Source organism: Galleria mellonella, unplaced genomic scaffold, assembly GCF_026898425.1.
Source record: "Galleria mellonella isolate WM207_F2 unplaced genomic scaffold, CSIRO_AGI_GalMel_v1 utg78, whole genome shotgun sequence".
NCBI lineage: Eukaryota > Metazoa > Arthropoda > Insecta > Lepidoptera > Pyralidae > Galleria > Galleria mellonella.
In genome coordinates, this window is record NW_026442151.1 from 5,302,867 (window position 1) to 5,324,845 (window position 21,979).

General features: G+C 33.3%; 1 protein-coding gene across 1 annotated transcript in view; it reads left to right on the forward strand.

The window, feature by feature from the left end:
* LOC113517263 (serine/threonine-protein kinase NLK) overlaps positions 1-21,979 on the forward strand; it is a 141,034-nt gene that overhangs the window by 86,868 nt on the left and 32,187 nt on the right.

The following is a 21,979-nucleotide window of genomic DNA, read 5'->3' on the forward strand; positions in this document are numbered from 1 at the left end:
GTTACCACTTTCTATCAGGTGGGCCATCAGCTTGTTTGCCATTCTAAGTTGTATAAAAAAAAATATAACATAAGGAACCACCTTCATTATATACCTTTATATGCCACGAAACGCGAGGAAGTGACAATTTTAAAGTAGTTAACTAAACAAAACTAATTAACGTGAGGGTTTTTATGCAATAATAATAGAATGATAACTTCATCTGCCTGACATTAATTCTGGCTATTGTTGTCAGGGACAAAACAATGAAATAGTAACGCCATCTGCGCTGTTGGTGTACGCTGGCGAAGCGTCAAAAAAAATGTTAGGTGATGTTAAAGTCAGGCAATTTAACCTATCTTATCTATGTAAATTTACCATGTATCACTCGCGAGACACCCGCTGTTTTTATCATTAATAATCAAAGAAAGTCAACATAATATGTATCAATTATTAAATAATATTTCTTCATTTGGGATTATAGTTGTGAGCTATTAATTTATTGTAGCCACGACCACGACTCGCTCACACCTCGGAAACTCTTAGTAATTAAATAGTTTTAATTACACTCTTACGGCTTTAAAGGGGGCGAATAGACGTGTATCCTTGAGATAGGTGGGCTATGTTCATGTACATGCGACTATTTGTAATAGTATGATAGCGATCTAGACCATCTTTATTATTTGTACTGCATAAAGTGCCACGAGGATCGTACATTTGTCACTCAAATACGTTACCCCGTTATACCGTCTTTCTAGAGCGTAGAAAAAGAAACTAAAAGAACACTTCGTCAAAGAAGTGAAACGTTTCGAAGCTTTTTCTTTCAGAGAATTCCTTCTTACCTTTTACGTTTTGAAATGTATTTCTATAGGCTTCCTTCTTCACGCATTGCTTGTCAGAGTAATCAGGGTTTTGTCACGAGTAATAAAGTTTGAACTTTATTGCTCTTGTTCTGTATTTGTGTAACGTACCTGTGTTTTTAAGGTAAGTCAAATTTGTGACGATGCACGTAATGTACGTAGGAGTAGAGTAAGTAATCAAATAAATGTTTCGCTGTTTGAATTCCTGCAAGTACCCATATAAAAGGAAAGTTAGTTCTCTGAAATGGTGTTTGTATAGTACACGGAGCGAGGCACCGGCTCAGGTCAAGTCGTCGGGGAATGGTAACACGTTTTATGTTTATGATCCATCTGCAACATTATTTATGCTGCTATGACGCTCTTTATATCTTTAAAGGCCTCTTAGACGCGTATAAGTTAGGGAAATTAATATTCAAATAGCTGAGCCTAAGGTCACCGAAAAATAATGCAATTTCGACAGGACATAAAAAACGATATTAAACTTGTATGACGAGCTGTAAAATCTGATACCCAGTGTTCGCGGGTTTATTGCTCGGTACACAGCAGCCGCTATTTGCCTTGTACTTTTATTGCGATGGCACAAAGCTCAGTCTTGAACAAAAGAGGCCGCATTACCTTCATAGAATCCAACGCTGAGCCGACATCCTTCTCGCTATAATGGCACGCGGGGAAAATTTTATAGAACCTTTAATACTATCATTAATAATCGTAAATCGATAGCGCTTCTTATGGACTCCTTCTATAAAACAATAAATATTATCTGAGCATACGCTGCAATGTTTGTCATATCATTTTTCGCTACACACAATATCAATTTATCGTATATGTACTATAATTTATGTTACAAAATTATTCATAGCACATAGAATACAGTTAAAGAAGTGAGTTATTTTGAAACTGTAATTTAATAACAAAATGCATTTTAATTGCCTAAAATTAAAACAGAAAACGAAGATTTGACGATAAATATATAAAAGATTAGCGACATTCTTCATTATTTTTTTATAACTTCTTTCACATTGGTAAGCACACCATTGTCAGTTTTGTTTGTTATTTGTGTGATGTTGTAAGGAAATTTGTTTACGGCGAACACGCGGTTTTATAGTTTTTTCGTTCGTCCAAGATTCCGGGAGTTCCTTATCACAAATGTGAAAGAATAATTTTGTTTTTCCAGAAACGCATATTATACCTATCCTAATTTAAATGGCTTTGAATTAAGTAGATACATGTATTTCACTAGAAATGTTAGGATACTTAATTATTTACATACTAATCGAAAGCTGTTGAATAACCACGAAATTTCCAGAATCACAAAACGTTACGTATCTAGAATTCGGTAGATAGAATCTCTATGTAGTTAATGTAATGCGTATTTAAAGAATAATAAAACAAATACGATACCACTTACGTGTGGCATAATAACTCCGAAGTTTTCTTCCTGTAAATATTAATATTATATATATTATAGACAGAGGATTTACCAGAGGGAGACTTTGTACAAAAGTCGATTGCTTGGGTACCTCTGTCCCATTCGTGTTTCAACCGTGAAGCAGTTGTGTTTGCATGGCTGTGTTTCGGTTTGAAGGGTGGGATATGGCGTGAATTTACAGGGTACAGAGGAATAACACCTGAGTCCTCAGGAATGGCAACGCATGGGAAGTATCATGGGTGAAACAGTATACTCTGTTATGTCCATGGTACTGCTCATGTCTATAGGCGATGGTTACCATTTTCCATCAGGTGGGCCGTCAGCTTGTTTGCTATTCTAAGTTGTAATTAAAAAAAGAAATACTAATTAACCTATTATATTATTCGCGTTTAAACAACAGTAGATTCATCATCATCATCTCAGCCATTATCTGTCCACTGCTGAATATAGGTTTCCCTATAGACTGCCATAAAGAACGACCCTGAGCCATCTGCCTCCATTGACTCCCTACAATGCATTTGAGATCGTCACTCTATCTAGTGGGAGGCCGCCAACCACTTTCTATCAGGTGGGCCGTCAGCTTGATGCTATTTTAAGTAGCTTTAAAGAACAAGCCATGTAGTTTTTTTTTTTAAGTTGTTTGTCTTAGAATAATTTAAGATCGTGTTCTACAAAATAAATAAATGAAATAACTTTAATTATGGTAAAACCGGTTATTTTAATTTAAAAACTAAACTACTGAACCGATTTTGATAAAATTTCTATGTTACCAATCTGTAAACATATCCTTACAGATATTAAAACAAAAGAATTTTTCGAATAGGTACACAATTAACAGAGTAAATTATTAACTTAAAAATATAACGGAATCGAGAATCTTCTTTTTGCACTGGATTGAAAATGTAGGAATGCAAATAGCAATTCGTCCAAGAGTATTAGTAACTTTTCTTTTTTCCTTTATAAAATCGTTATGATTTATCAGAATTAGATATGTATCTATAATGTGACTAATTTGCCATTCAGGGGAGTTTAAATCGTAGCTTACTGTGCATGTTGTTGAGATAGGGCGGTGACGACCCTTCCGTTAATGTATTCTCGCAATTTCGCTAACGCCCGCGCTCCTGTACCCTCGCACACCCTCGGCCTGCCTCCCGGGAACTTGAGCCCTGCTTAGGCCCTAGATTAAATTTGTACCCTTCTGTTTATCATTCCTTTTCGTTACTCATTCGTTTGTTCGGCCTGCTGCATCCTTACCTACCTCAATTTTTTATTTCAGTTAATTATTGTTTTTTTTTTAGTATAGAAGTAAGACTTGACATGTACTCGTATATTTGTTTTATTTCATCAATTAAGTTATATTTTAATAGCTACGTAATATGTATTTATACATTTTAATAGGTTTTATTTATTTATTTCTTTTCCCTGTAAATTTCTTTATGTATTATTATTTTCTAATATTTATGTTACACTATTCTTGTTTTTTTTTGTGTTTAAATATTTATTTGTATTTACTACTTTATTTTAACTGGGTAATTTCTGTATTTATTGAACTTCAGTACGCTTAGACAGTGTTAAATCCGGACTTATCGCCATAAAGAGTCACAAACCAGTCAACTGTAGACAGAAGTAATTAAGTAAAATATAATTGACGGTACAACGTGATGAGCAATAAATAGAAAAATATAGGATACTTTATTATACATAATACACCATATGTTTTTATGGTACAGTAATATAAAGTATTCGATCATAACATACGCCCAGTTTTGCTAAGTATAAGCATAGATTTGAAATTAAAGTAAAACGAAGGACCGTTTTATTTAAAAAAAAATCGCTAAAAATATAAATGAATAATTAAAGCCTCGTATTATATACTGTTTTAATGTTCTTATGTAATATTTATTCTGATCAAAATGTACTTTTTATAAAAAGTATAAATAGTAGCATTTATTTTGGTAAAATATTCTCGTCCAGTCTCATGGGGTTGAATACGGATTCCTGTTTCTCCCAGCTGTAAAAATTTCCTCTTACGTCCATGATTTCTTGTCAACGCACGTATACACGGTCTACACCATGTTCAGACGAGGAAAATAACAAAAGGGGATAACAAAACCATCGATTTTAGTGAGCAAACAGTCGCTAAGTGTTTGTTGCACGATGATTAATGGAACGCAATATTTTCATCGCGTTAACAAGTATTCCGGCGTATTAACAGATAAATAAGGTATAAATCATCAGTCCTATATTTAAGCTTATTATTTTATCACAATTGTCATTAAATGAACGTAAATATTACTTAATATTAAGTTTACTCGTAGTTCAGTTAATAGCACGAGAGTAGACGTAACGGTAGTTGGTTCATAATTAATTTCAATTTAGTCCTCTCTACTCAAAATACGCAATTATGTTTGCAAATTTGAGAGTAATTTCAGGGGTTAATGTGAATGCGGCTTAGATCTTGCAAGCACTTGGCACGAGGTAGCCAAGAGGTTTCTTGGCTTAGGGGCGAGACAGATCAGTGCTGGCGTAGCCCCTCGTGTTCACTAGTTTCGATGACGTCTTGGAAACTTGCCCGATAGGCTTTAGATAAACGTTACCGTATTGCGGCTTGTTTTTTGCGACCTAACTGCAAGGAATCGTTGAAAATTTGAATCTGCACGATATTTTCTTTCATTCTCGATGCCACTGTCATAAAATCATCAGTAATCAGTAAGTGAAATGCATCATCATGTTACATTGTATCCCCTGTCAGATTCGTTATTAAATAAAAAACGTGTACGGAAATTTTTTCTTTCCTTCATTCCGAAACGCTTCCGAAGTTAGATTTGAAATGTTGAACGGAATATTTCATTGTATGTGCGGAGAGACTTCTCGACTTTTTTGCGTTGGGAATGTGCAAATATCCCTACCATATTTCAGCTGCATATTCTTTCGCTGAAGGTAAAAGAAAAGTAAAATGTGTATGTACTTGTACTACATCGCTCTAAATAGGATAAAAGTATGGTTAAGATTTATGATTATTTTATACTGCCTATTAATAAAATATATTATTGACGAGTGAAATGTTAAAAGCATTATAGCAAATCATCATTACTTATTACTAACGAGTAAAAATTTGGTAATTTCGAAATAGTAGCATTAAACAATGAGATGTATTCGTTCAGGTTGTAATTTCAGTTCCATATCATATTACGTTCCTTATTGACTTTATCTTTATTTGAAGAGGCTTTATTTGCCCGGCTGATTAAATATGTGACTGCCATCGACTCTTAACCACGGTTTTCTGACCTACCAAATTTTTGTTATAATGTTGTTTTTTTTTCACTTGATTGTTCTTTTTGAGTTTTGCATATATTTTGTATGTTGTATGGTGGAGTTTGTATGATTTCCCTAAGGAGGTATTTTTCCTGTAAAACATTTACGTTGTTCCATACATTTTTGGTTAGTAGTCGAGTGAAATCTCTAACGTAAAGGCGTAGCAACTTATTACTTAGGTGTGGTAATGTATCATAAGTCATGAAAGCACTGTATATAATAAAATTTCTAATTACATGAATTATACATTTTAAGATTAAGTAAGAGTCTAGCGGTGGAAACATAAATTGATAATTTAATAGTAACTATAAATTTATTATAAATTAAAAACAAAAGCCTCGACACAAACAAACCTTTTTTTTATAGCTGATGACTTCGGAACGCCTGAACAGATTTTCATAAATTGTACTGAACTATCTCAATCACGGCAGCTTTCAAACAAAAAAAGAAAACGCATAATAATCGGTTCATTCGTTTATGAGCTACAATGTCATAGACACGTCAAACTTATAACACCTCTCTTTTCACGTTGAGGTTTAAAAAGAATCTGTTATTAAGTTTATATAAATATTTTTAGTTTATATTAGAAGGAGCGTTTATTTTGTTTGCAATTTCAATGTAGTTTTTAAACCTACTAGGATATAAAAATCCATTTGGAGCTACGTAATTTACAACGCCAACATAATAATCCTATTTCTGGGGCACGCATGTCGTTCAAGCTAAATATGTCATAAGGCTTAATCCCTTACGCTGTTCCAATACAGATTACTTTAGTTTGTCGGTTATACCGCCAGAGATTTTGAAGTCACCCGCAAGAGTATGATTAGGCTTAACTGCTAGCGTAAAGCGGAAGTAATGCAATGTACAGTAAATTATTCTGAAAAATATTCACCTTGTAAATTTAATGTAGTTGGCCAGCACCCATCAACGTCTGTAACAGATCTTACAGTTCTAACAATAGCACGTAGTTATATTTTAATATTGGTTCTAATCATACTAACGTAATTATGAAAACTTGGGAAGAAGTTTATTTGGACGTTTGTTACTCAGTCATGATTGAACAGCATTTATAGGAAATTTAGCACAAGGAGGGAACTTACTATGTATTAATCCATAGGTTAATAAAATTTTTGTATTTAGTGCATATTCTATTAATATCATAAATGAGAAAATTTTAAATGATGGATGGATGTATGTGCTCTTTTACATAAAAACTGCAGAATGGATTTATCCTACCTTACTACGTACTTTATGTACTGATTCATAGGGGAGGACCTGCGGCATAAAGTAGTTTCTGGAATTTCAAAGTTTAATAAGATAAATTTTTATCAGTAAATATTTTGTTATAAGATTCAACAAACACTATTTAATAATGAATGTACATGCAAAGTTACGGTCTACTACTAGTCTAATTATAATTATGATAGAATTTAAAAAACTATATCACTAATCCTCAGGATTATTAACACAGAGGTACTACAGGCACCACGATTACATTTATAGGCGATTGTTGCTACTCGTATTTTTTCATATTGTATCCCGTCAGCTCGTTTGCTATTCCACTTTCAGTAAAAGAAAGATTTTTATATGTTTAAATTAGTATTATTTTCTAAATTGTTTCTAGATTAGTATCCTGTCGTTAAATTCCTAGAAGATTGAGCGGCGCCGACGGAAATTTGTTCTTGCTTAATGGCAGACGGAGCTCTAGCGGCGCCACCACCCGTGGACTAATGCTATTTACTCATCAAGGATTATTTTGAAAGACTGCTTATTGTACTTTATTTTTCAATAGATTTTTAGGGTTTCTGTCTGACTTTATTTTTGTTGTTATTCCTATTTTATATAAATTATTTTAGAACACTTAATTCACTGTTGTACCTCATTTGTTTCGGTTTTTGTTGTTTCAACTTTGTAGCCTATCATGACCTGAGGTGAACCTGATTGGGTATATTGCTAGCAATGGGGTAGTTATACCTCATTATTAACAATCCCTCTCTCCCCCTCTAAACTTCAAAACTACTCAACCGATTTTAAAAATTCTTTCACCTAAGTTACATTATCAGCAAGTACATAGACTATTGTTTTTTTTTATTGTTTAAAAAAAATATCTAGCAGTGCGAAGCCAGTCCCGATTATTAGTCTCTAATATTTGTATAGCTGTAATTTTAAATTAATGTATTAAATCTATATAAATATTTTTTGATAAATACAACATGCGGAAAATCTTTCATCTCTGTTCATACTTAGAATTTACTAAATATATTTGTTTTTTGCTTGTTAAAATTGGTATTTCTTTGTTACATTTCTATCTTCGGATTCGGAAAGTTGTTATCTGGAGAGATGAATCGGCAAGACACTTTTAAATCAAACTAGACTTAAATCAGTTAATATATATTTTTTATATATTGTCTTATGTCTATAACTTTGATTACTATAACTTATATAATAGTAGCTATGAATATTCCAAGCCTTTGCAAAATGCTTATCTGACTGACTGATATTTTCTATTTGCATAAAACAATCGGCGTCGCTGTGACGATATCAAAACGGTTCATAGTTCCGTAATTTTATAGGCCCGGGTAAACTTTAGTGGCGTGGGTTACCGCAATATTTACTCCTCTAACCCTTTTTGTGCCTTGTTAAGTACTTGAACGCGTTTCATCCCTTCTCATGTAAGTAAAATCATTGTTGGTCGTGTTTTAAATTCTGTTTTTTTTTTTTTTTTTATTGTGAGAGTTGTAACATGCGTGGAATAATTATATAAAGCTGTTTCATGGTTACGGTTTTTATTTAATTTGCAATATTCGGTATAAGGTTCAAAGTGTTAATTAATATCAAAGATGAGTTGAAATTCTATAAATATGTTCTCTTTGGTTGATCATAAATAATTCTGATAGTCCTGAAACAGTATTTATATAAAATGCTTATGTTAATAAAATAGTCGAGCCCAAGCACATTTGTTTTGTTATCATAGCTCTTTTTTATTCGCAATATGACAAGAGTACCTACTGATAGAGCCGCCGGTATAAACAAAAAATGGCTTTTTTAGGTTATTCTTAAAGTAATTTCGATCGATCGATATTAGAATTATGAAGTTCCGCTTTCCAATTGCAACACTAACGACATGATTGCATATTCTGTTATCATTTAGTAGTAGTTGTAGAAGTTACTTCTGGTAATGAGTGGTATGGATTCAAATCACAGCAACAATGAGGGCGTATTAGAATCTAACCTCATTTTGATTCTAGAAAGTTTACTGGTCTTAAATTTTACACTAATGCAGAAGTTACTTCTGATTATGCATAACATTATCGATTTGAAATCTTAGCAAAAATGAGGCCAAATTAGAATCTAGCCTCATTTTGACTCTAAACAGTCTACTGGTTCTAAATTTTACAATGTTGCAGAAGTTACTTCTGGTAGTGCGTAACATTATGGATTCGAAATCTCAGTAAAAATGAGGTCTAATTAGAATCTAACCTCATTTTGATTCTAGACAGTCTACTGGTCTTAAATTTTACACTAATCCAGAAGTTACTTCTGATTATGCGTAAGGCGCGGCTCATCCCGTCCGCGGGTATTGCGACACGGTTCCTACTCCTAGCTTGACCGCCGCTAGGTCTGCTATTCATCAATGTCTGACCTTTGCTCGCTTTTACGTTTATTTGGCGTGCTCGCTCCGAACTTAACCAACATATTTTAATATTCATTAAAATTAGGCCGCAGCTAAATGGAGTTATTCCGTTAAAATGTGTAATTTCGTGAGCCTTTAGTTGTATTGCGGTAAGTTTATCTGTCCGGTAAAGAGTAAATTTATTATGATTTTGTTAATACATTTATTTTTCAAACGAAATAGTTTTTAAGATCGAGTTTACAAATGTGAGAGGAAACATTTATTAGAATCTGAATCGTACAGTTAACGTAATTCCGCTTTAGGAAACAAAGTATTGTTGTGTGTAATATGCGCGTAATAAAATAAAGTCTTATTCTGAATAGGTATGGTGTTAAACGTATAAAAACTACGTTTGCTAGATAGACGTATAATCTATTTCCTTGGAGTCGTTCAACGTGACAAAGTAATTACTTTTTAAGACTTAGCCATGTTACTTCACGGGATCTAGGTGTCGTGTATCAATGTCGACCAAGTGTTGGTAATGCCGGTGGCGATTGGATGACACTGATGGATCGCGGTCGAGAAAGAGTGGCCGGGCCGACAGATGACGTCTATTCTCTGGGATTATCCTTCGATGGATACGCAGCCCCTATAGAGACTCCGACTCTTTGTTATAAAAGAAATATTTTCGATAACAACCTTTAATCTTATCTATATAAAAACAAGATCAATAAGATCTTATTTAGTGATCTTAGGTGGTATTTTCATAATAATTTTCAAATAACTATTCTTGATTGAGAACATGGCCTGAATTACAACTGAATTTCAAATATGAGACAAAAATCCCTAATTATTAAATGAAGACAGTATGACAATGCACATCTTAGGTATATTGCCTTGCACCACATTCTTTTATAATTTCCTTCTTTGTGTTATAAACGTGACTGAAGTAACTAACATTGAATGCCTACAAATTGCTTCTTTTGTGTTAACTTGAAGGAGACCAATGGTTATTTTTACACCAACTAATGAATATTTAGAACTTTAAGTCGGTCCAACTGGTCACTTTTTTTAATTATTATTAAAAGTGTTGTATTTCTTCTGCTCATCACGTTAGCGGACTCAATTAAATATTTCTATATATGTATGTTATGCTACACTGGATATTAAGAAGTAATATTAATTAAAGAGTACTGGAAATATCTTACAGCGCCATCTAGTTCTAAACTCAGCGGAGTTTGTATTATGGTAGATAATTATATAGGTATATATATAGGTTTCATTTTTAATATATTTTTTTAAATATAATATTATTAGATTTAGAAATCCATATTTGAATTTTGTATAGATCGAAATTACAATTATTGGAGGGGGCTAGTAGGAGGTTCAAGGAGATTATTAGTAGTTGGTATTAGCAATTTTATTGCTAGCAATATATCTCATCGGGTCGATCTCAACGCTGGCTCCACGTGGTAATTTCTTCATTACTGACAACTGACCTCACTTACTTCATCCTCACCTATCATCATTTACTCGTACTTGCCAGCGTATACCATTAGTACAGGCAGAGTTGCTATTCCATTTTCATCCCATAAAAAACCATTACACTGCCGTAATAAAGATGAATATGTAGGTACTTATGCGTTTAGGGGTGCAATCTTTCAATGTCACATTTATTAGACATTTGTTCCGCCGTCACAATTTATTGTTTTCGTAAACACAATGGAATAAACAATTTTATTTATATAAAAAAAAAAAGATAACAAACAATATTATGATCCATTGCTTTATCTGATATCAAGTATTATTATTGTATTTTTTTCTTCTCTCTTATCGCTTATATTCCATCAATAATACATATTATATGACAAGAACGTCGCAAGTAATTTGCCTTTCATATTTACTTTTTACTTTTTTTTTTTATTAATTCACAATTTTTGAATTACAGTGATAATTTTATTTTTAAACATTCTGTTGAAATCGATGTATATCATGTACAATTTTAGAAAAAAAATATACAATTTGGTGAGTTGGATGTTTTGAAACTTCAATAATAGTGATGCTTGGCATTGGGAACTTCTAGTACCCATTTTTTAAGTAAAATATGAATTAGCCATGCTATTATTGTTACGATATTGACTGACACAATGGTTTATTGTTGATTCGTATGCCCATTTATTTGACAGACGGGTTGGCAATAGCAGTTAGGCTTTGGAGATGTTTTAAGAGGGACATTGCTGCCCTACCTCGCTGTCCCTTAGTCACTTCTTACGACACCCACGGGAAAGAAAGGGGTGGCCTATTCTATGCCGGGACCACACGGGATGGTTGTGTAATACAGTTAGCTATTTTGTTTTTTATCAATGAAAAATACATTGACGGTTGTCCTATATGTATCCACTTGATAAGAACATTTTTTTTATGCAACTTAGAATGGCAAACAAGCTGACGGCCCACCTGATGGAAAGTGGTAACCGACGACTCTAGACATGAGCAGTACCATGGACATAACAGAGTATACTGTTTTACCCAAGATACTCCTCATGCGTTACCATTCCTGAGGATTCAGGTGTTATTCCTTTGTACCCAGTAAATTCACGTCATATCCCACCCTTCAAACCGAAACACAGCCATGCACAGCTGCTTCACGGTAGAAACACGAATGGGACAGAGGTACCCAAGCAATCGATTTTTGTACAAAGTCTCCCTCTGGTAAGTTATCTGGTAACTTATATGGCTGTGCTAATTTTGGAAATAATTGAAAGACATTCAAGGTTTTCACTGTTATGACTTGCGTTTATCGAGGTACGTATTATTATATTAATCGTTGCTTTATCATCAACAGCAGCTGTACGATAATAGTATAATGACTTGTACCGGTTTCGATTATCGATTGAGCCAATTTGGGAATATTTGTTTTTTAAATCGATCTGAGTCGTTACTACTTATAGCAGGTAGCTATTAAGTAATTTGTGGGCATCTACAAATGCTATATTTATCATTATGATAAAATGTATTCTAATTCATTCGCAATCCCAAATACTACATGTATGTGACCTAACCTTAGATGTTAGAGAATGCCATACGGCGTTAAGCTTGTACAAATTTTATTGTGTTCTCTTAAATAATAAGCTTACAAAGATTGATTTATTTACATTTAAACTAAGCGTATTGAACTACTTGTGATGTTACGAAAATTATTTATTGATAGCAAACCCTCTCACGGAAATCCTTCTGAAAATACATTAATATTTTCCATAAATTTTATACAAGGTGAAATCGTTAGGAACCTTTTAAGGTAGTATTCCGGCCAGTGAAACTATACATTTTCACCAAAAAAAAAAACAACGTGGGTTGACAACAGACAAATGAGCTTTCCATACTAACACATAACACGGTGTATTTCAGTTATTAAATTAGTATCGTAGGCTCCAAATATTTTATCGTTATTGAATCTTTGATTTTGAAATTTCTGTCCTTATATATCCATTCATCATTTAAGCATGCGTACAGTTACAGATTTGATTTCACCTGTACAGTCAATTAAATTCAATTTAGGCTGTTAAGTTTGTCCAGCAGGGGACGGATATAGCTAAAATGATGATGAGGATGATGACTATATTGGTTATTAATAAACTGTCTTATGGTTGGGTCAGTTATTCGTTTGTTTACATTTTCATTGTGTTCTGTTGAAATAGACTATACTTGTATGCAATGAATTAGGTACAAGTACAACGTACGCCGATCCCCGCAATACCTATTTATTTACTAATGTAAACAACCTTGACTTATTTAAAATGTGTAAATACATATCGTCCAGTTTTCTTGGCAATAGTTTTTGCTAACAATAGCACCCTTTGTTCTAGTTGTACAGATCTTATTTTTAATAATAATATATTATTCTACTCAAGTCCCTTCGTGGTCATCAGAGTTTGATTTCAGCTATACCATATTACTTTAAGATTTGCAAGGACAGTTGTATTCATTACCAAATTTAAAAAAAAAAAGAATAAACTTGTATGATTTTTTCTATTGTGTTGTTTTAATATAACATAGTCTATATTTGTTTTTTTTTTTTTTTTACAACACAGGGGGCAAACGAGCATGCGGCTCACCTGATGGTAAGTGACTACCGCCGCCCATGGTCACCCACAACACCTACGGCATTGCAGGTGTGCTGCCGGCCTTTTAAAAAGGAATATGCTCTTTTCTTGAAGGTTATGTTGTCGTATCGGTTCGGAAATACTGCTGCTGGAAGTTGATTCCAAAGAGTGGTTGTGCGTGGGAGAAAGTGCCTTGAAAAACGCACGGTGGAGGACCGCCACTTGTCCAGATGGTTGGGATGAAATTTTAGTTTATGGCGGGTTGTACGATGGTGAAAATCTGCAGCAGGTATCAATCCGAACAATTCTTCAGAGCACTCCCCATGATAAATTCGGTAGAAAATGCACAGAGATGCAACATCTCTACGCAGTTCCAGTGGGTCGAGCCGGACAGTAAGACGCCGATCGTCAACAATTCGAGCTGCCCGACTTTGAATGCGGTCTAACGGAAGGAGTTGGTACTGTGGCGCTCCTGCCCACAGGTGAGAACAGTATTCCATGTGTGGCCTCACTTGAGCTTTATATAGTTTCAGGCGGTTTTCTGGCGTGAAATACCGTCTCACCCTATTGAGCACCCCCAACTTTTTGGAAGCTATCTTAGCTTTTTCCTCCAGATGACCGCAAAACTGGACGTCGCTAGATATATCGACGCCAAGAATCCCCAGACTCGACTTATTATCGAGGGAAGTGCCCTGAAAGTGAGGAGATACGACAAACGGTGTCTTTTTTGCGGTGAACGCGCAGACTTGTGTCTTCTTAGGGTTAAAGTGAACAAGATTGCGTTCACCCCAGATCGAAACTTATTGTTTATGTATGTATGGCAATATATTGCCAAGCTAACGGTTAATAATAATCGCATATAGTTAGAATAATACCACGAACACAATGTTTTGTGTCGTATATCTTATAAGGTGCAGTCTCAGTAAAAAAAACAAAAAAAGTTGCTTTTGTTTTTGTCAAAATTATTATTATTTTAACGATAAAACGAATTCACCATAACTAATTATCTGAATGCACGATAATAATAATGACTAATAAATAAATCCAATATTGAGTTTGTAGTGCCTGACAAACGATTTATCGTTATTTATTATTGATGTCATGCCCGATAAGAGTACTCATAAAATAATCGATACAAGATAAACTTTTCTCCGAATCGGTGTGTAGCCAGGAATAATCGACCGGGAATCGGTTTTTATAAACGATTTTTTTTATCCAACGAGTGGTTTCGACGCGACGGTTAGGTGCACAGCTGCACAACATCCGGACTCAACTGTACTTAGAGGTTAACACGTATGTTTATGAAAGAACACTTTTATTCGATTTTAGGCCTTATTTCTAATGTTTTATATAAAATGAATGTAGATGTATTTCAAATAAAGAACAGTAGCTATAAATTACGTATGGAACATACGAATACACTTTAGTACAGGAAGAGAATAAATGGAATCGTGCGGTTTCCTTCAGTCGCAAGTCCTTTGTTACTACGTTTATATTTTAAATACTTTCCCATTAACCTATTAAAGGATATACAAATGTTATACATTTCGCTCGCGCACAATATTTCTTTGTATATACTGTAGTTGCATGCACAACACGTGTGCATTATATAGCATGCGATTTTAGGTGTTTTATTATGTTTAAAATTTACACCGTGCATTGTCTCTCATTTGCTTTAAGGTTGTGAATATGAGGTAAATAGAAATTTCTCCCGCGCACATAACGGCCCCTCTTCAATGCAGCCCATTAATATGAACTACGTGCGTACGTAACGTTATAAAAGAGAAAAACAAATTACAGAAGAAAATAATGCACTACTTTTTTTTATGGAGTACCTACAAGAATGGCGTATTTATAGAGAACGAGATAAGAACTTTCACATATATTTAAAGATCGCATCGTATAGTAGCGCAATTAATGTATATTGCTTCGTATAAATGATATCCCAAGTAGTTACGATGCTACAAGGGGGGACGTACTTTCTAAAATGACTCGCGTATTCGGTGGTTGTCTGCTCAGATGTTCGTTATTTGGTTTTTGATATTTTTAAGGACAAGATAATGTAACTAAGATTAGATAGCAATTGTATTATATATATATATATATATATATATATATATATATATATATATATATATATATATATATATATATATATATATATATATATTACTCGACAATATAATCAAATTATAGATTAATCCCCTTATAAAGACGCCAAATATTGAATAAATATATTTTAGTTATTAAGAGTTTTGACCTTTGCCTTTACGTTAATTTCTTGGAATTAAAGGAAATGACAAAACGCTCGTTTAGAACGTTTTGATTATTATGAATAGAGGGTTAAAACTTCCCCGATTTAAACTGTTTTAAATTAAAACACAAATTCACCGGAACCCATAACGAAATAAAACTTGATTGCATTTTTTATACTTTATCACTAACTGTAAAGGCGTAAGTCGAAAAAGTAGAAAGTCTCGGGGAAAAAGTGAGAAAGTGCATTGATTCGGATATATAGAAACAAAATCGGATAAAAGTATGACAGAATGGATTTAAAATGCGAAAGTAGGTTGCTGGTACTGGAACCATAAACTACTGACTGACCTATCATAATCTAATGGATTGTGTGTTTTTTGAGGGATGAGTTAAGACTCTTCAGAACAAGCAGGAAACGAGTTGCGAAAGTGGATGTATGTAGGATGGGCGCTTTTATCACTTTAATCTCTGCTTATATTCCATATAAAATTTGGCGTGTATATAGATTAACATAAACCCTAACTGAAATATAAAAAGCAATTAATCAAATGCTATGCTGTATGCGTCGGGGTTCTCGGGGGTAATTGGAAGACAGGGATGGTGTGGGGGAGGAATCTCGGCCCCTCTGTAAATAATTGCCGCGACACGGGGCAGCCCTAATCCTACCAGGGTTGCCCGGACGGCGGGGCTCGTTGACTGTCGCCAGTTACCGATACATATTGTTTAGATGCTTGCTATGTAGATACGAGTATTAGCTTGGACTTTTTTAAAATACAGCAAAGGTAGTGTTACTAATTTTTTTTCCTTATTTTTTTCATAAGTCCTACATAATCATGGCAGTCGCCTGGTCCTCATGCTGAGGTATCCTGTATTGTTATTATATTTTATTGTTTTTTGAATAAATGACTAATGACTATAAAAATTATCCGAAGAATATCTGAACGAACAATTGTTACCTTATTATATGTTAAAAGAATTTTTGATTGCTATCTTACAGTAGGTTGTGAAAAGATATCTGAGAATGTTATGGTAAATAATGTGGCGTGACCATACTTCCTTTAGGATAGTTCTGAAGAATTATTGGATATGATGCAGGCTCAGAAACGCTCCTTATGACAGTCCATGGGAAAGGCCTATATTCAGCAGTGGTCAGATAATGGCTGAAATAATTATGACAATTGGATATGATGCTGTGTTAGTTAATAGAAATAAGTAGTTAGTAATGTTTTTGGTTTCTTTTTGGCTTTGCTTACGGAATGCATTTACCAATATAAATTTGTTAGTAAATCATTGCAAAGATATTAAGAGGTAAACAAGGGAAACAGTAGTCAGAGCACGACAGGACGTAATAAGAATAATATATTTTCTAATATCAACAGTGTTTTTCAGGTTTTATAAAATTATATATATATTTCTATACGACGACCGATGATGATAGATGGTTCACCTGATGTTAAATAATTACCATGGACGGCAATTCCAGAGAAGTATCCGATGTGTGATATGTGACTCTTGAAGATCCTCGATTTTCCGAGGCGAATTAAAGTAATAATGTCTAGAGATTACCACTTCCTATCAGGTGGGCCCTGTACTTATGTATCATACCCAGACAAAAGCAAAATATAAAAAATACTACCAATTTTTAATACATAACCTCGTCACGGGGAGCGGCTAGTAATATCCAAATAATGACATGTAATCTTCGCGGTGTAAGTGGCCCGTACACTTAATTAATGTAATTTCGTTTCGTGTACAAAATAAACAGTAAATGGAAAGAGTATAACGTCGGTAATTAGGTGTCGGCGTGAGTCTTTCCGCTCACGTCGATTGACTGGATTGTTTTCTCGTTAGATGTACGCGAAAGTATATTTTTTAATTGTAAAGTAAGGTTTGTTTATGCTTTCCTATTTATTTAATTTGTAAACAAACGGTACAATTCACAGTAAAAATATTACATAATAAATAGTAACCAATAAAGTTTCCATTCATAATTATTACACAGAGCAGACAAGGTTCGATAGAAATAAAAAAAAAGATAGTACTAAGATGTACTCTCACATCGAAATCTTCATATTATGTTCAATTATTTTCTCAGTAATAGTTAGAACATGTGTACTTTTGTTACTAGTTATCGAAAGACTTGCGATGTAGAGCGGCTTAGCCGGTTCACTTTATCCTTCGGAATCTACTCCACTCTTGTAGGGTTAAGCGAAAATTGTCGTTCGAATTACATGTGGAATCAAATGCAATCATATAGTATATATATTTTTGTAACACAAAAAAAGAAAAACTACTTCGACCTGTCAATATTAGTTATAGGACTAATTCGAGAGTAAAGTTTGTCGATTAATGACATCATTATTGAAATTGCTGCAAAATTGACATCTTTTCCAATCGTGTAACAAATACACATAAAAACAGTCCAATCGAGAACTTATTCCTTTTTAAAGTCGGTTGAATACTGAAATTAATATTTAAATGTTATGAAAAGGTTCTAAAATACAGTTTGCTATATCTGTCCTATATAATACAACACTTGACTAATAACTTCTCACAGTTTCATCTAACCAATAAATCTAGGTTGACCTCTATACAAGGGGCTCGCCATAAAAAAGTTGAGGTCAAATTTATTGGCTGTACGATAACTGAGATATTGCTACTATATTATCCGTTTTTAAAATGGAAGCCTAAAATGTTGCAATATACAAAGCTATTTTAGTAAATAATATGTTTATGCTTGCGTTGAATTATATATCTGACAAATGCGGGGTTTGGACAGATGGTAGTATATGAAATTGTAGTTGAATAAAAATCTTATTTTACAATACTTTGAATAAGTAACATTCTGACTTCACCTGATGGAATCTACTAATAGTTGTCAACAAACATCATAGAATATACTGAAATAGAGACTGAAAATACTTAAAGAAAACAGCACAATAAACCTAGATATTAAAAAAGAAATCCGTTGAAAAAAATACTACAACGATACGAAGTATGTGGCATATAAAAATAGTGATAAAACGCAGAGTTTATTATAAAAAAGAAAGAACTGGGATAGAGACTCCAGCGTCTCATGCTTAGCTATTCCTGATGACTAAGATATTACGTCTCGGTGCCCTATAATTTCGGTAAGATATGACTGTCTACATACCAATCTTTAAACCGAGCAATGCGAGTTGCAGCTGATGACAGAAATACAAATATGTTAGATGTATTCTTGCAGATGACTGTACAGTATTCGTGTGGTACTGTTTAACTGCAAGGAAAAATTAATTAAAAGGAGTTTGCCTGTTTGTTTCCTATCTATTGGCGTTATTTGGTTGATTGAGCCTTAAGGACATTTTGCATACACGTAATTTATATGTATGAAAGAGGATGCTGATTGACTAACTGGCTGATCTGTATATCAATGTACGATACATCCGGAACTGCTGAATCTAGAATCTTGAAATTTTGCAGATAACATCTTTATATAACCTAGATAAACGATAAGAATGAAATTTTGGAAATTAAACCCCTAAGGGGGTAAAAGGGGCTGAAAATTTTTATAAAATTTTGTCATCCTAAAAGTTAGACACGTAAAATTTTGGTTTTAGACTCTTGGTTCAAAACAAAAAGTAATACGTTTATTATCTTTTAAAGAATTAACTTTAAAGGGATAAAATAGGGCATGAAAATTTATATGATAAGGGATTATGTTATAATTGAAACTAGAAGTTCGAAACTTTAGTTTTAGACTTTGGATAAAAAAAATACTTCTTAGTATTTTTAGAAATTTCACTTATTTCCGAAAGCCGCCGGCAAAAGCTCGTATTTTGGTTAAAGAAGGAGGTAGATTATTTTTTATCCTGATCATGAAAAAGTGAATTCACGGATAATGTAATAAATAATTTTAATCATCTTGTAAGAAATGATTAAAATATACACTCAAACCATTATACTATCTTTCTGGCAGAATAATAAATATTATAAATACTCATGAATAAATCAGTGAAACTGCCTTTATCTAAAGTTTCAGGTTTCATAAAATATTATCTTGTTAACTTTGCAAGTTAATATATTGTTTAATGTGTAAACTTCACAATGTCTTTTTCAAACTTTACTCGTATTAATGTAACGATTTATCTATTCTGTTCTATCCTTAGGTCTTTAAAATACAGGTAAAGAGACCTAGAGCTCCTTTTTTTTATTATCACACAATTTGCTACCTTCTTTCGTTTATTATTTTTCTCATCATTTCAGAATTCCTTTGACTTCTCCTTCACATAGTATTATCCAAACTGATCGTGATAAATCTGGCTTCCCTGCAATCTGCGCCCATCCTTTCACTTCCACATTTACCGTTTCGTTGTTGTTTGATCTTTTTATACATAATATTCCGATCCATCGTAGCCTGCACTTTTTTGTTTTTATTATTATATTTCATATTAACAAGAGACATCTATATAATCATTTTGTAAGAATAATATGGTTTTTAAACTTTAAAATACTGGATATAGGCATATAAATGAGGAATGCTCATACAAAATAAGAAATTACGACATAAGAGTACTTAATTATAACATTAATATATAACGCGAGAAACTCATTTTGAGTATTCCCATGTATTCAGGTGTCACCTTGACCTCGCGTTGTCCGAACAGGCCGTAACGTTGTCACTTCGTTAACACCTATTGTTGATAAAGTTACGCTGTTACGTCCAGATTAATTTGGAACATTGGAAAAGTCTTGTTGATAGTAAAGGGTCTAATTAATGGGATAAAAGTCCGTATTCCATATTAAAGTAGTTAAGTACATAATATTTCAATTGACAAAAAGGAAGAGTAAAAGTGGTTGCCTAAATGAATATATGTTTATTGTTAATTGTAAACCAATTTTGTCAATTCTTTAATTAATTGAAACAAAATTTTATTTCTATAATCGTCTCTTACTAATTTTGTCGAGATGAAAGTTTGTTCCTTAAGTCTGTTTCTTAAATGACTTTTGGCGATACAAGAGACTTTTGTGTTCATTGCGAGATTCTTCGCCGATTTTTAACCTATTTTAATATTTAATATCTATGACAGATTCCATATTAATTCTACTGGTATTTTTTTTTAGAGAAAAAATATTTTAACTATCTAATATTGCTAATTGTATTTAGCACCGTAACTTAATAGGTTAATACAGTAATTTAGAAACAAAAGGTTTTAGTTGGTCGTCCATTCAGTATGTGATAGACGAACACGGAGAAGGATGTCACGTATATAATTTAGTAGAGAAATTTCTTAAACGAGAAACATAAGGTTTTAAAGGAAAAGCGTACAATGTAAGCTATAGTCAGATCACGTAGTGCGGTTGCTTAATCTATCAGACTATTCAAGACGTCGACATCGGTGAACCGCGAGTTCTCGTCTTACTGACGCAAGTCCGAGCTAAAGATTATAATAGAGCTATTTCGTAATATAACTTCATTCATGCTTTGATGTAAAGAGCGTTTAATTCAACCTCAATGTTTTTGGTACGAACTCGAAAGATTGTAGTAGTTTCTAACCTTCGTATATTAAATCACCAATTGAAGAAGAAATGTTTCCATTAGGGTAAATATTAAATGTTATGATGTTTTTAGTTAGTGAAATTAAAATTGTTAGTAATTTCAATTTACATTCAATAAAATTACACGTTTAGGTACGTAATATTTCTTTTCACTGGGACATTTTGGTTTAAAAAAAACTCAAACATAATAAGACACACCTATGACCTGGATTGTATAAAGAATCTTCGAAATTGGTTCTAATTGTCGAATCGTATAACAAAGCCACAAAAATATAGACGAACTGAAAATATCCTTCCACTGGGAGTGGCTTAAAAGATAGAGCACCGTAGGATTCTAAGTAACAATAACGTCACTGTCTATGAACCTAAAATGTGTAATAGGTACGTCAATGTTAATGAATTGAGCGCTTTTGTTCTTTTGTATTCTAATGTTAAAAGATTCCGATCACAAGAAAGTAAGGTAGGTGGAGTGGTTGAAGTTTGAGCATTCTAGAAATTTAATTATCGATATTCTATTGACGATATTAGGGACGCGGATTTGAGCTATTATTCACGATATATTTAACGATTGTTGAGATGAAGGATACACTAGGATATTGGAGGATTTATTAATAATGAGAGATTTTTCTTAACACAGATTCATAATATTTTATTAAACTCTTTGAGGAGAAATACATGAAGTTTTGAGGGAAATATAATGCACATTTAACACGAGTATCTTTACGTAGATATGTGAATAACATTCCACTTTGTTTAATTTTGATAATGGTTTCGAGGGGTGTGCCCTACATGTATTGTACATAAGTGAGATAGCTGAACGGCCGGGCATCGGTCCTTTAGGTCCTCAAGGGCACAGAAGGACGTTCAGGGCACACCACCCTCCTGT